This window comes from Ptychodera flava, chromosome 5 (assembly GCF_041260155.1).
Source record: "Ptychodera flava strain L36383 chromosome 5, AS_Pfla_20210202, whole genome shotgun sequence".
NCBI lineage: Eukaryota > Metazoa > Hemichordata > Enteropneusta > Ptychoderidae > Ptychodera > Ptychodera flava.
In genome coordinates, this window is record NC_091932.1 from 15,072,163 (window position 1) to 15,084,958 (window position 12,796).

The window sequence follows — 12,796 nt, forward strand, 5'->3', positions numbered from 1 at the left end:
CGACGCTAGATTTCCGCCAAGTTTTCTAGAAGTAGACTTAGAATATCCGACTGAATTACATGAAGAACATTCCGATCTACCACTCGCGCCACATCACTACGAATTTCCGAGGCAGGGAGCTACCGCCGGAGGGAGTCGACTGATTACAAGTCTTATGGACAGAGAGAGATACGTCTTACATTATAAGTTGCTTGAATTCTATCTTCGGATGGGAATGCGACTGAAAAATATTCATCGGGCACTCGCATTTGAAGAGGCTCCGTGTCTCGCGAAATATATCGACTTTAACACTAAAATGAGGGCAAAGGGAAAGACAGATTTTGAAAAGAATTTCTATAAGCTGATGAATAATGCAATGTTCGGCAAGACAATAGAAGATGTTCGAAAGTACAGAGACTTTAAATTTGTTTCGGGCCGGAACAGTACGGATAGTGGTCGTAAAAAGATTCAGAAGTATAATCCAAAGATGAAACATATAACTCTCATAACTTCCGAAGAGGATGGCGATTCCTGCGACAGTGTCCTACTGGAACTGAAAAGGGATCAATATGAATATAAAAAGCCAGTTTTCATTGGTGCGGCAGTGCTTGAACTTTCTAAGCTGCTTATGTATGAGACGCATTACAATTACTTTAGTAAAGCAGTTCCCTGGAATACGATTAACCTACATAGATACTGATAGTTTTGTTTACAGTGTACCTCTTCCTTCCCCGGACACCTCCAGCATCAGCACTTTCAATGATATAGTCCGAGAAGATGTGGAACAGAATGGTGAGAAATCTATATATGATACTAGTGGTATGAAAGATGTGATGGGAGTTCCAAAGATTAATAAAAGGTGATAGGTAAATTTAAAGATGAGTTGAATGGAGAACCTATTCTTGATTTTGTTGGCATACGTTCGAAAGTGTATGCTTTTCGAACTCCAACTTCCCAGACGAAAAAAATAAAGGGATAAAAGATGTTTGTGTTAGAAAACATTTGAACTTTGAAGACTATAAGGATCTGTTTGAAACTGGGAAGGAGCAAGAGCAGGCACATTTTGTGCAGTTTGTACGGAAAAAACCTGGAGAAATCCGTAGTGAAAAGCGCAGTAAAATCATGATGGCGCCAAATGATATCAAACGTGTGCAGTTATACAATCCAGACACGGGCGAGTGGCTGGCAGAAACATGGCCGATAGGGCGGAGTTCCCCTTCGGAATAGAAACGCCCTTCGGAATAGAAACGGAGTTAACTTTTATATTTCATATCCATTTAATCCATAATGTTGCATGTATCTTTCTAGAGGTGGACTAAATCCTTCTTGTTTTTAATTGTATTTCTAGTGCCTGATGAAATATGTCCTGAATAAGTTCTGAGGCGTTTTCTGTTGTTGCACCTTTTTCTTGTATTTGTGTAAGCAGCTGTTTATATTGAACGTAATAATGTTTATATTTCTCTCGCCTTTTTGATACTCCTGTTTTTCCTTGTATCACATCAATAATGACACCTGGTATAGGAGTTAAAGCTAAAAGAACTGGAACTGTCGGAATTGCTGGTATGACAGCTGAACTTACAAGAATTCCCTTAGTCACATTAAGAGCCATATCAATTCTGCCCATTAATTTGTAACTTCGTCGATATGCGGCGCTAGTTCTTTCGATATAGTCGGCCAATTGTTCAACACTTTCAACAACTGAGACAAGCATTTTTTTTTACTGTTTATGTAAGGATGATAAAAAATAATTGTAGTAATATAGTGAGACAATATGGCAGAAGAAGGAGAAGATTTTGAACTCCGGGATTTCGATGATGCAAATTTGAATGATTATGATGCTGCTGAAACATCTTTTTTCGATGATGATGCCCTTACAAAAGGCGATCCTTTACTGGATAGCCCGCAGGTGGATCGTTTGACTGGCCAGAGAGTAGAAATTACAAAACAAATGGCGGACCAATACTTAGATATTCATATTATTACTGATATGGATAAACGAAGATTAATGCATAATAATGCTAGTATTAGGAATGGAGAGCTGTATTATCGAGACGCCAGGCTGACATCAAATAAAGGCAAGAGGTATTTAATGCTCTCCTCAATAAAAGGTAATGGAGCTGCAGAATTTAAAAGAGATATATTAGAAATACCTCCAGATTTTGTATCACAATTGACTAATGATGAAGTGAAAATGTTATTGAAAAGACAGGCTGATAGACTGAAACCATACGACATTGGACGACTCAGAGATAGAATAACATATTTACGAGAAAATTTTAGCGATAATGCCGATGAAATACGTACTATCGAAAATAAAATCGATGAATGGAATAATCTAAACCCTGACTACAGAGCTTTTGTTGATGAATTAAAGATGGCGAATATGCGTCTAAATGAGCTTTACAATGAAAGAGATAAAATTAAGTCAGAGCAGACAGAACTTACACCCGAACTCAGAACAAGACTAGCTAAAATTAATAATCGAATTGAAGTACAACATGATATGATCAGTGGGGCACGTGAAAGACTGGCGTCGACTAGGTCTCTTCGTGATGTAATTTCCGATCCAGAATTGTCACTCAGGCTGAAGCTGACAGAGTTATTTAAACGGAATGGTATTACAATCGCTGCAATACTGACTGCCCTTGGAATGACAATATCAACAATTGCCTTGGCTGTGACTAAAGGAGGAGGAGGAGCAGCAGGAACTGGCGCAAACACAGGGGGTTCAGGTCCGCCCAAAGTATACAAAAGAGAAAGAAATTGTAAAGCAATTTGGCGAATGGTTAAAAACCTTGGCTGCAAAAAGTGCTGCTGCAATACCAGGTTTAATCGGTTCACTTGTTAGTTTTCTATTAAAAACAGCAGGATCAGTTGTCAGATTTGTTGGAGAACAGCTATGGATATTTTTAACAGGTTTAACATTAGTCATAATAAATAAAATTATGTATTGATACATAGTCTAATAAATTCTGAAGACGACTCCGTAGGAATAATAAATAAAATTATGTATTGATACAGAGTCTTATAAATTCTGAAGACGACTCCGTATGGATAATAAATAAAATTATGTTATTTATGTATTAATATATGACCAAGCATGTTTGGTGAAAAGAATATTACAAAGTTTCTTTCTAAAAATAAAGACCTGTTTGGTTTCTCTGTCGAATTGGAATGGTGCAAACTCCGACGAGTAAATAGACATATACTTCGAGCAAATCCAGGTGTTCGACTCAAAGATGATAATCTATATCATAACATATTAGCTTTCGTGAAGGAATGTCAAGAGACTAACTTCTTTAAGCGACTAGAATTCATAAACGTATTCCAAGAGATAGATAATGATGACCAGGAGGTCATATATTTACAAGAATATTTGGTTCTTTGATTGATTCGCGACACAGGTAATCGATTTATCTTTCAATCAGACGGAAATATTTATGTAAAGATGTGATTTATTTTGAATTTTTTTTCTTCTGAGTTATTATATACACGAAGTGAAACTTAAGATGTGATTAATTTTCTTTTTAACTGTAATTTTTTCTTCTTAGTAACTATATACATTACACGAAAATGGGATATGATAGATCATTATTACCGACTTTCAGCAACCGAATACCGCAGGGAACGAAGTCAGAAAGAACTCATCATGTGATTGCTCATAATCCAAGTGAGGCAGATCCAGGTCAGACACTTATCATACGATGTCCAAAGTTAGAAAGCGGAGTAGTACTAGTTCCAGATACTTTCGATCTGGTTTTTGATCTCGAAGTAATGGGAGATAATTATAACCGAGTAGTACAAAATGTTGCAGAAAATATAATCGAGCGTATGGTTCTCACATTTGAGGGGTAGGCACTTTTCAATTTGAATAAATATAATCTTATTGAATATTATCGCGATCTCTTCAAACATAAAAAGGAGAGAACGAACATGACACTGTACGGAATTCAGAACAAAAATCTAAGAAAATTGAAAAGTGGCGCGACCGATGCAGATGCCGCTGTCGTGGACGATAATTTACTTTTTGACACATATAAATCAAAATATGCTATTCGTTTGACTCATCCCCTCATAACAGGTCATGGGGTTGCATATCCATCAGCGTTAGGGAGTCATATTGAATGGGAAAATACGCTTGCACCTGCCACCCAATTAATTGCCACACACGCTTCATCTGGTTATAAATTAAAAAACATTCAAATGGAATATGAGACATTAAGTGATCAAACACTCGCGAGAGAAACTGCTGGTTATTACAACAACGGTAAAAGTTACCTTTACGAACATTTACATTATTTTAGAACAATCCCATTCAAAGAATCGACCACGGTTATCAATGAAAATATAAATTTACCACGACGTAGCATGAGAGGTATTGCTATACTCTTCACTAAAAATCAGGATCAGATAGAACTTAATAGCGAACTTTTCTTTAATCCATCCATTGAATCTGTGTCTGTAATGATTGAGGGCATTGCAAATAAAATATATGCTCAGAAGATGTTACCAAGACAATTTTGGTCCAAAGCACGACGGTATTTTGCTGAAGATAAAGATTGGTGTGAAATTGATATAGATGAAGTTGATTATTTGAAGAATAAATTTTGTTTGTTTATTGATCTGCGTAGTTTTAAAGATATTGAATTTCATGGAAATGGTCTTAGAGTAATGAACACAAAGGATGGAATACAACTTGAAATTCTGAAAAAAGATACTTCAGTTAGGGCTGGCGACGACGCTCACGATGATAATATATTTGCACATGTTTATGTTATTAGCGATGCCTAGGTCTCTGTTGAAAATAGTAGATTAAAGTCTATACTATTTTAGTTAACTCCGAATTCAGAAAAAATTCTGTAGAAAAATTTTCATGAAAACCGTTCCGAAAAACTGTAGAATGACAGACCTCTGTCATGACATCACAGGCTGCTAAGCAACACTCGAAGCCTATCGAAATGGAAATCTCCCTACTGGAAAGCCCCTGCTTGAAACCCTACGGTTACGGTTCCGATAGGGGTATTGCGCAACAGTGTTCCCGTTCCGGTAAGTAGGGAAAAATCTAACATAAGTCGTTCCGATAGGGTTGCTCCCGTTCCGGTAGGGTAGGAAAAAATGAGAAACATCGTGAATAGGAACACAACACAGCCAGAAGATATTGATAAAATTCTATATACTTACATTCAAAAGACGAGAATCGCCTTCGGAACGGGCACTGGAACCCCTTAAGGAACGGTACAGAGCTGCAGCACAGTCAGAATCTATCTAGCAAATGATCTCCCTTCCATCCGGTAATAGAATGCTGTTCTGTTGGGGGGATTACCCAGTGAGTCATAGCTAGCGCTGAATGACCTATATCTGACTCAGTGGGGAATTTCCTCTTCCACGCATGCGCAAACGCGTAAGGGGGATTACCCTTCTGTACTATATCTGACTCAGTGGGGAATTCCCTCTTCCACGCATGCACAATAGGCAAACGCGTAAGGGGGAATTCCCCTGTAGTTAAATAAAACACAAATTTATCACAGTTATACACATTATATATACTACTCTCACCATGCGGGCGTCCCACGTTATCCAACACACTATTTCCCTTACGTTTTAGTCCTATGCAAATACGCCTTTGCGACATTGAAGTCATCTTTAAGATAGTTCAAAACTTTTTGTCTCTTTAGTTGCCACATGTCTCCCTAATTATCGTAAGACATTATATGGATGGTCAACAAGGAGATACCTGTATCTACATACTGAATGTGCTTGATGTGCATCCCATCTTTAATTAATTAACTTTGACACCATGTAATCCTGGACCACCTAAAAGACGAAAAGATTTACATAGGGAATGAACCATCTTTTTAAGATAAATAGTATATGTGAAGATAATAATTTTCACACTGACAAATAACTCAACATGGACAATTTGAAATGACGTTATGATAAGCTCACAGAAAACGAGCTGCTATCTCGTAATACGTGGTTTAGGAGAGAATAGTAAAAACAGCATAAACTCCAACATATTTTGTCATAAACAGTCTTGGATGTCCTCATGTCACATAAGCATATTAACGTTACATAAAAAGTACTATTTGGATGTTCATGTTTTTTAAAGTTGATTACTAAATTCTATTCAGAAACATCTTTATGGTGCATAAGGTCGAATTACCTCCCCCAAAAAGTACTGTCGATGATAAAATGTAGGCATTGGTACAATGGTAACACTTAAAGTCGGGGAGTCGCTATGGATATAGCAGTGCATTACATGGTTAGCCAATCAGTAAAACCGGTTTACTGATATTCACGAATTTCGCGAATTACGTACTAAATTATGAACTATGATTTATTTAAGCAATAGAGCACACCCAGCGACGGTATACCACTCGATTTTGACCAGTTCACTTCATATAAGCATTCGCTATCGCCCGTACATATATGTCGTGAACTGGTCAAAATCTCATGGTATACCGTCGCTGGGTGTGATGTATTGCTATTATATCATAACGGTAAGCTTATATTGAAATTCTGGCGTGAAACGTCAGAAACGGATTTTTGCTCAAGCTGAGAGCTTGCGCGTATGCCAGCTGTGGTATATCGCCAATATACCACTGTTCTTTTCACATTTCGACCAATCAGATTGCTGTATTTGGGACATCAATATATAGCTATGATATAATTAATCTTCTACAAGGATGGTAGGCAGTATATCTGACGGTTTTGGTAAGCTTTAAATCGAGTTTTATACTCAATTTACCAGACTTTCACTACACAAAAAGACGTGTTGTTCACTATATCAAAGGATAACAGTGCTCAACTGTGCGAATGAATACGTGCAGAAGTGGACAGAGCGCTTTCACCGTCGTACATATGCCATGATATCTTGACTATTGAGCCTTTATACTTTTTATAACACCTTTGAGAGAGGTTTTTTCGATCTACCCATATCTAGGTACATGCACTTAATAGGCTACTGTCGTGCACAAATTAAGCAAAACCCGAGTGAAAGAATTTGAGTATGACCTAGAACGATTCTCGCATACACGCTGTACTGCGAGCGAGCATGCACGCCCTTATTCTGAACATTTTACATTTGTTCACGTTCTCCCGCAAATAACATTTCCTTTAAAATGGGCATTTTATTTGATTTGTTGGTATTATAATAGGAATAAAGGGCACCCGTCTTCCAGTAACGTTTACTAATGGGTTAAGGCGAGAGTTAATGTGCTCGTCTTTTATGCTGGCTTCCCTCTTTCACTGGCAGGTAATAAGCATTAATGGATGTCAACTCCTCAAACATTTTATGTTTTTACAGTGTACCGTAAATAGGCTCCTGTAAATCGACTTATTATAAACGGATGAAAGTACAGATGCATCCAACTCAGCATGTTGCAGTCGTACTCAAACCACTGACTACGGCAAAACTGAACCAAAAATTAATCTGTAAACCCAAAAAAACCAACTTCACCAAAATTAATATTATGTTTACAAAAGGAATCACGCTTTGCGAGATATATCTATTCACATTTTTCAACATGTTGACGATACAACAATAGCGTAGAAATGTGTAATCACATTTTACGATGGCCTCTTATTATACTTGTCTTCATTACATCTAGCCAGCACTGTCAGTGAATTTGTGTATAGAGCAAAGACTTACCTGACACTTCCTTCGTACACAAATGACCAACTGTAACGTCTCATGACAGTAAATAAATAACCAGCCAGATCTTTGCTTGGCAACGATGTGTAGCGCAGTTACAAATGCAGACACTTGAGTCAGGCTATCGCGAAGACCTGAACTACTTGATTGACAGGACTATCATAAGTTATTACTTTGCATTGTCGTGGCTTACCTTTAAAGAGGCTAACTGCGCCTCCGATAGGTATGTTTTTTCATAGGAAGTCATTTTAGATTTACACTATCAGGGCACTTCCAATGTGAAGTCGACTCACTCACTGATCGCCTGGAAAAGTGGAAAATGCTATTTCTACTAGTAAACGCTACAGTCGTTGACTGTAGCTGTACCAAAATATTAACATATATTAAATACGGTATTTTACAAAGGGATGGAGGTCTGTGACGCTTTTAAGATTTTACATAGATTGAATGTCTTATTAAACACCTATTGCCTGGTCACGAGGGCTATAGCGCCCATCTATTACCCCGAGGGGCCGTGTGTTACCAGAAACACATCGCTATTCCCCGAGGCCGTAGGCCGAGGGGTATAGCGATGTGTTTCTGGTAACACACCGCCACGAGGCGGTAACACACCGCCTACGGCCTCGGGGAATAGCGATGTGTTTCTGGTAACACACGGCCCCTCGGGGTAATAGACGGGCGCTATAGCCCGAATACAACATGAGCATGTGGTGTGTTATAAAACACCTATAGCCTGGTCTTTATTGTTATATAGTTTTTAATGTGTTTTGATATTTTGCACCGCAACAATCCATTGTGACAAGTTTACTAGGTGATGTTTCCACAGCGGTTTCAGTTGTACGTTGTACTTTCTTTCAAAAATATTCGAAGCATACCTAGCGACATCCTTAGTTGCACTTTAATCTTTTCCGTCGATGATCTGTTCAAGTTCCTACGCTGTTTGAATGTTGGAAAATGTTGGAAAATCTCTTTTAGAGAATGTGTCGTCACCTATCCCGGACGCACGTCACGTTCTAGCCACCCGCCATTGTTGCAAATCTGCAGACGACACTACGGTCACATGACCAGGCACTTTTCCAAATTTGGTCAGAACTATTTCTCTAGGGAAATAGCTTTTCAAAAAATGCCCTCTGACGTCACTTATGTCGATCCGATGGGGACGAGACGTATCTATTTTTCCGTCATGTGACATATTCTGACGAATCGCGACACGGAATGAGCATGTGGTGTGTTATAATATATTATAGGGACATGAAAATAACGGAAAGGTGGGACTATGGCCAGTTCTATCACTCTAGCAGACGTGCCAGTGTTAAATTGTTACCAATATTTAGTTAATCTGTTCTCTTCTCCAGACACGACACATGGATTTTGAGCTGATTAATGGTTGTTTATATGACTGCCTTCTTCTTTTAGTCACGTAAGCCATGTCCGGTTGGTTATATTTTGAATTAATCAATCACTGATTGTAAAGACTGTATTACAGTAGCAGAGTCTAGTTTTCCGTTTCTGTTCGTACGTACTTTACTCCCTGTCGCCAGAACTACAAACTTTAAATTCAGAATTTGGCCAGATGGCAGTTATTTGTACCTCGTTAAACTTTAAATCGTCGGTATGCCAGTTTAAAAATAATTAATATCTGAGTGATGATGCTAACACATCAAGAGAAATTCAAAACATCAACGACGTGCCCTGACCAGATTACTCGTTAGCAGCTACTAACTTATGAGCTGCTAACGAGTTATTTAGACAGGGCGATAAGCCCCACGTTGGTGATCGGCAGAACAAATTAATGAAGGGGATTAGGGAGGGCAATTAACAGATATAGACTGTTTTGTTTGAAATACTGATCAGAGATAGCTAGGGTAAAGTAATAGACACACACTAGACACAGGTAAGGCTTGTTTATTGAAAAAAGTTTACTTGAATACATGACATATATTGATCATATTCATAACTTCTAGACGAATATTGCTCGCGATACCCTGTGGTTGAGCAAACGCATAATATTCAACTCACTCTCATGAAATTCGCAGACCTTTTACTAGTCCACTAATATGGGACAAAAAGTGCTTGCCCGCCCTACCTTTGATTTCCTGATTTCACCAACGTCTTCGGAAATCATTCCATAACCCTTCGGTTTAGGGCGCGATTGCTCAGTTGCGTGAAGGCAAATGCTCATTAAAATAGGGAGGCAGAAAAACCTGTTTGCATAAACAAGTGTTCAATAGCAGTTAGTTGGTGGCGACCGTACGACTTCCCACTTATCCGTAAACGGAAAAGGAAGGGTGGGCAATTTGATCATCCGCAGGCGAAAAAAATCAAATTTCTTCAGCGGACAACTTAAAAAGAGTAAGGCCAACAGGCGGATGCGAAGTAGTGAGTGCATGAGTTCACGTAGGGAGGTCCAAAGTAGAGCAAAGAGAGCCCCGGAGCGCTTCATAGAGGCGACACGCCGAAGCACAACTTTTTATGAGGAGAAGACCGTAAGGGTGATTATTATGAGTGGACATATAGAAAGGCTGGAGATCCCGGCCGCTTTTTAAAATAGTTATAGAACAGTTGCGAAGTTTTCAATTTAAGTTTTGCTCCACGAAGAAAATTATATATATATAAATATATATATATATATATATATATATATATATATATATATATATATATATATATATGTGTGTGTGTGTGTGTCTGTGTCTGTGTCTGTGTCTGTGTCTGTGTCTGTCTGTGTGTCTGTGTGTCTGTGTCTGTGTTTCTGTGTATGTGTCTGTGTCTGTAAAAGCAAATCTGGTCACAGTGTCTTTAAATATACATTTTTTTGTTTTAAAGTCAAGTCACTGAGTAGAAAGTATGTCTTCCCAGGCTATCTTCTATTGATTTGCAACATCCATTTAGACATATTTAACCGAATTCATTTTGCAACCTCGAGATTTTTTATCTTATCTTAATAGTAGCCTGTGTAGACAATCTCCTTACAAGTAGTTCACGTAGTGATTCTGTTTTTCTCGACAATGTCCACAACGAAGTCTATGCTCAAAATAGTCTCCCATCGTATGATTGCCTTTATTTACTACGCTTTAACGTTGCGGGCCGAAGGAGAGTAAACAGTAATACATGTAAAGCCGTTGTAAATGTTAAGGGAAGGGCGTTTACAGCCACTTAGTTTAACCAGCAACTAAGTGGCTGTAAACGCCCTTCCCTTAACATTTACAACGGCTTTACATGTATTACTGTTTACTCTCCTTCGGCCCGCAACGTTAAAGCGTAGTATTTTATAAGAGTCACGAATGACCACATAAAGTGGAGACCTTGTGATCTTATCACACAGGTAGTCGACCCTTCTCTCTTTGGTTCCTCCGTATGCAAATATCAGTATCTTTTTTCAAACACGAAATTTTCCACAACAACACTGTTTTCCTGGTGCCTCTTGACACCCTTGTTACAATTATTTTCATCCCTTCAAAAAATGCATTTGCTAGTTGAACATATAATTATTTTCGTTTTTAATGTTTGAACTTTTACCCTCCTGAATACTGTACGATGACTTTTGTATTCCTTTGTCACGATTGACGTCGAAACAAAAGGGTATTTATGCTAGTTTTAATGACATCAACAAAAAAAGCAAAAACAATCATATTTATTGGTCATTATTCTAGTTTTACGCGATAAACAAGCGTAAAAAGTATAAGTTCAAGTCACTTTGATATCAATCAATTGGAATTCCTTTGCCTATTACAACGTAAAGAAGACAGGTACTAATAATATCAACATGTGATACACTTGCAAATAAATCATGCTACAGATAATCCTTCGCTTAAAGCCAATGTCATAAAACACTCCCACGGTAACTATGGTCCTACTTCTCCAAAGTGCTATATTACAGCTTAATGATGTGTTACTAATCGTTTTTTCTTCATAGTAACGTTCCTGCCACCACGTTGCTATTCGTTCTTTCAAGGGGAGTTTGTATGTTGAACTCGCCTTGGCCTGATGAGAGGTACCTGGGGATCTTCAGTGTATTGACTACACGAGACGTTTAGAGTTCGTTGGTACTGCATAGACTTTATTTCTCTGTAGACAAGCTTGACAGTTGCCATCGCCCAAGATACGCTTCTCCCATAGTCTAAATGTCTTGGGTTCGCTGTGTTCCTCTTTCAATGTTCAAATCTTACTTGTATTGTTTTAGAATAGGATTTTTAAACGTTATCTTAAAGGCGTGGCTTTGATCATACGATAGACATGAATTAAAGATAAAATAATACATCCAATCATAAACATCAATCCAGGTCTTGATCTTAAATTGACAATTACCATTAATATGTAAACGTAATTAACTACCTTCATAATTCTTAATATAATTCAAATATATTCAAGGCTTCCGTAAACATCCTCGTAAAACATAATTAGCGTTATTTTGCGTTTGTCTCAAATATGGTTTTATGTACATCGACTTATAATTGAGATCTTGTTGTTTTAATTAACCATTTCACTGGTATCAATGACCGCTAGGTTCATTAACCTTTGTGTGAGATAAAATATCTCCGTAACACTCTCCGTCTTTCAAGCAATGCGTCCCGCATTGTTATCCATAAACTAGTTACATCTTTAAGTGTAAAGAACTAAAAGTTGTAAATTCTTTAAAAAGCGAAAAATTACATATTAAATTCCTTGTTTACATCGAGTTTTAAGCGGCATAAAGGTGGCCATCCCAAAACAATTTCGTGAGCTTAGTTATGAAAAAAGAATAGACAAGTTGAATCTCAACATCGCAATACGTATTCACTTTCTGTATAAATAATGTTCAAATCCAAAAATATCCCTGTTCCGTTATACCGATGCTCCAACAAATGCATCGTCACAATAAATTACATAAAATCATCTCTACGATATGAAGTTTCCCCATAACTTCGTACACAAAGTCACTTTTATTCATCGTGACTATATAGAATTCTCGTAAAACTCTTAAATCTCTTGAAACACTGAAAATATCTTAAAAACTCGTCTTCTTCATATACAAAAATAAACAAGACATATTTCTATTTTTCAAGTATTGTTTACACAGGCACTTTATCAATTGCTAAGGTGCGACTCAAATCTTAGAATAATTTCATAAATAAATAAGTAGCATCGATGGTTAAGATAAAAGTGGATAACATGACACGGAGG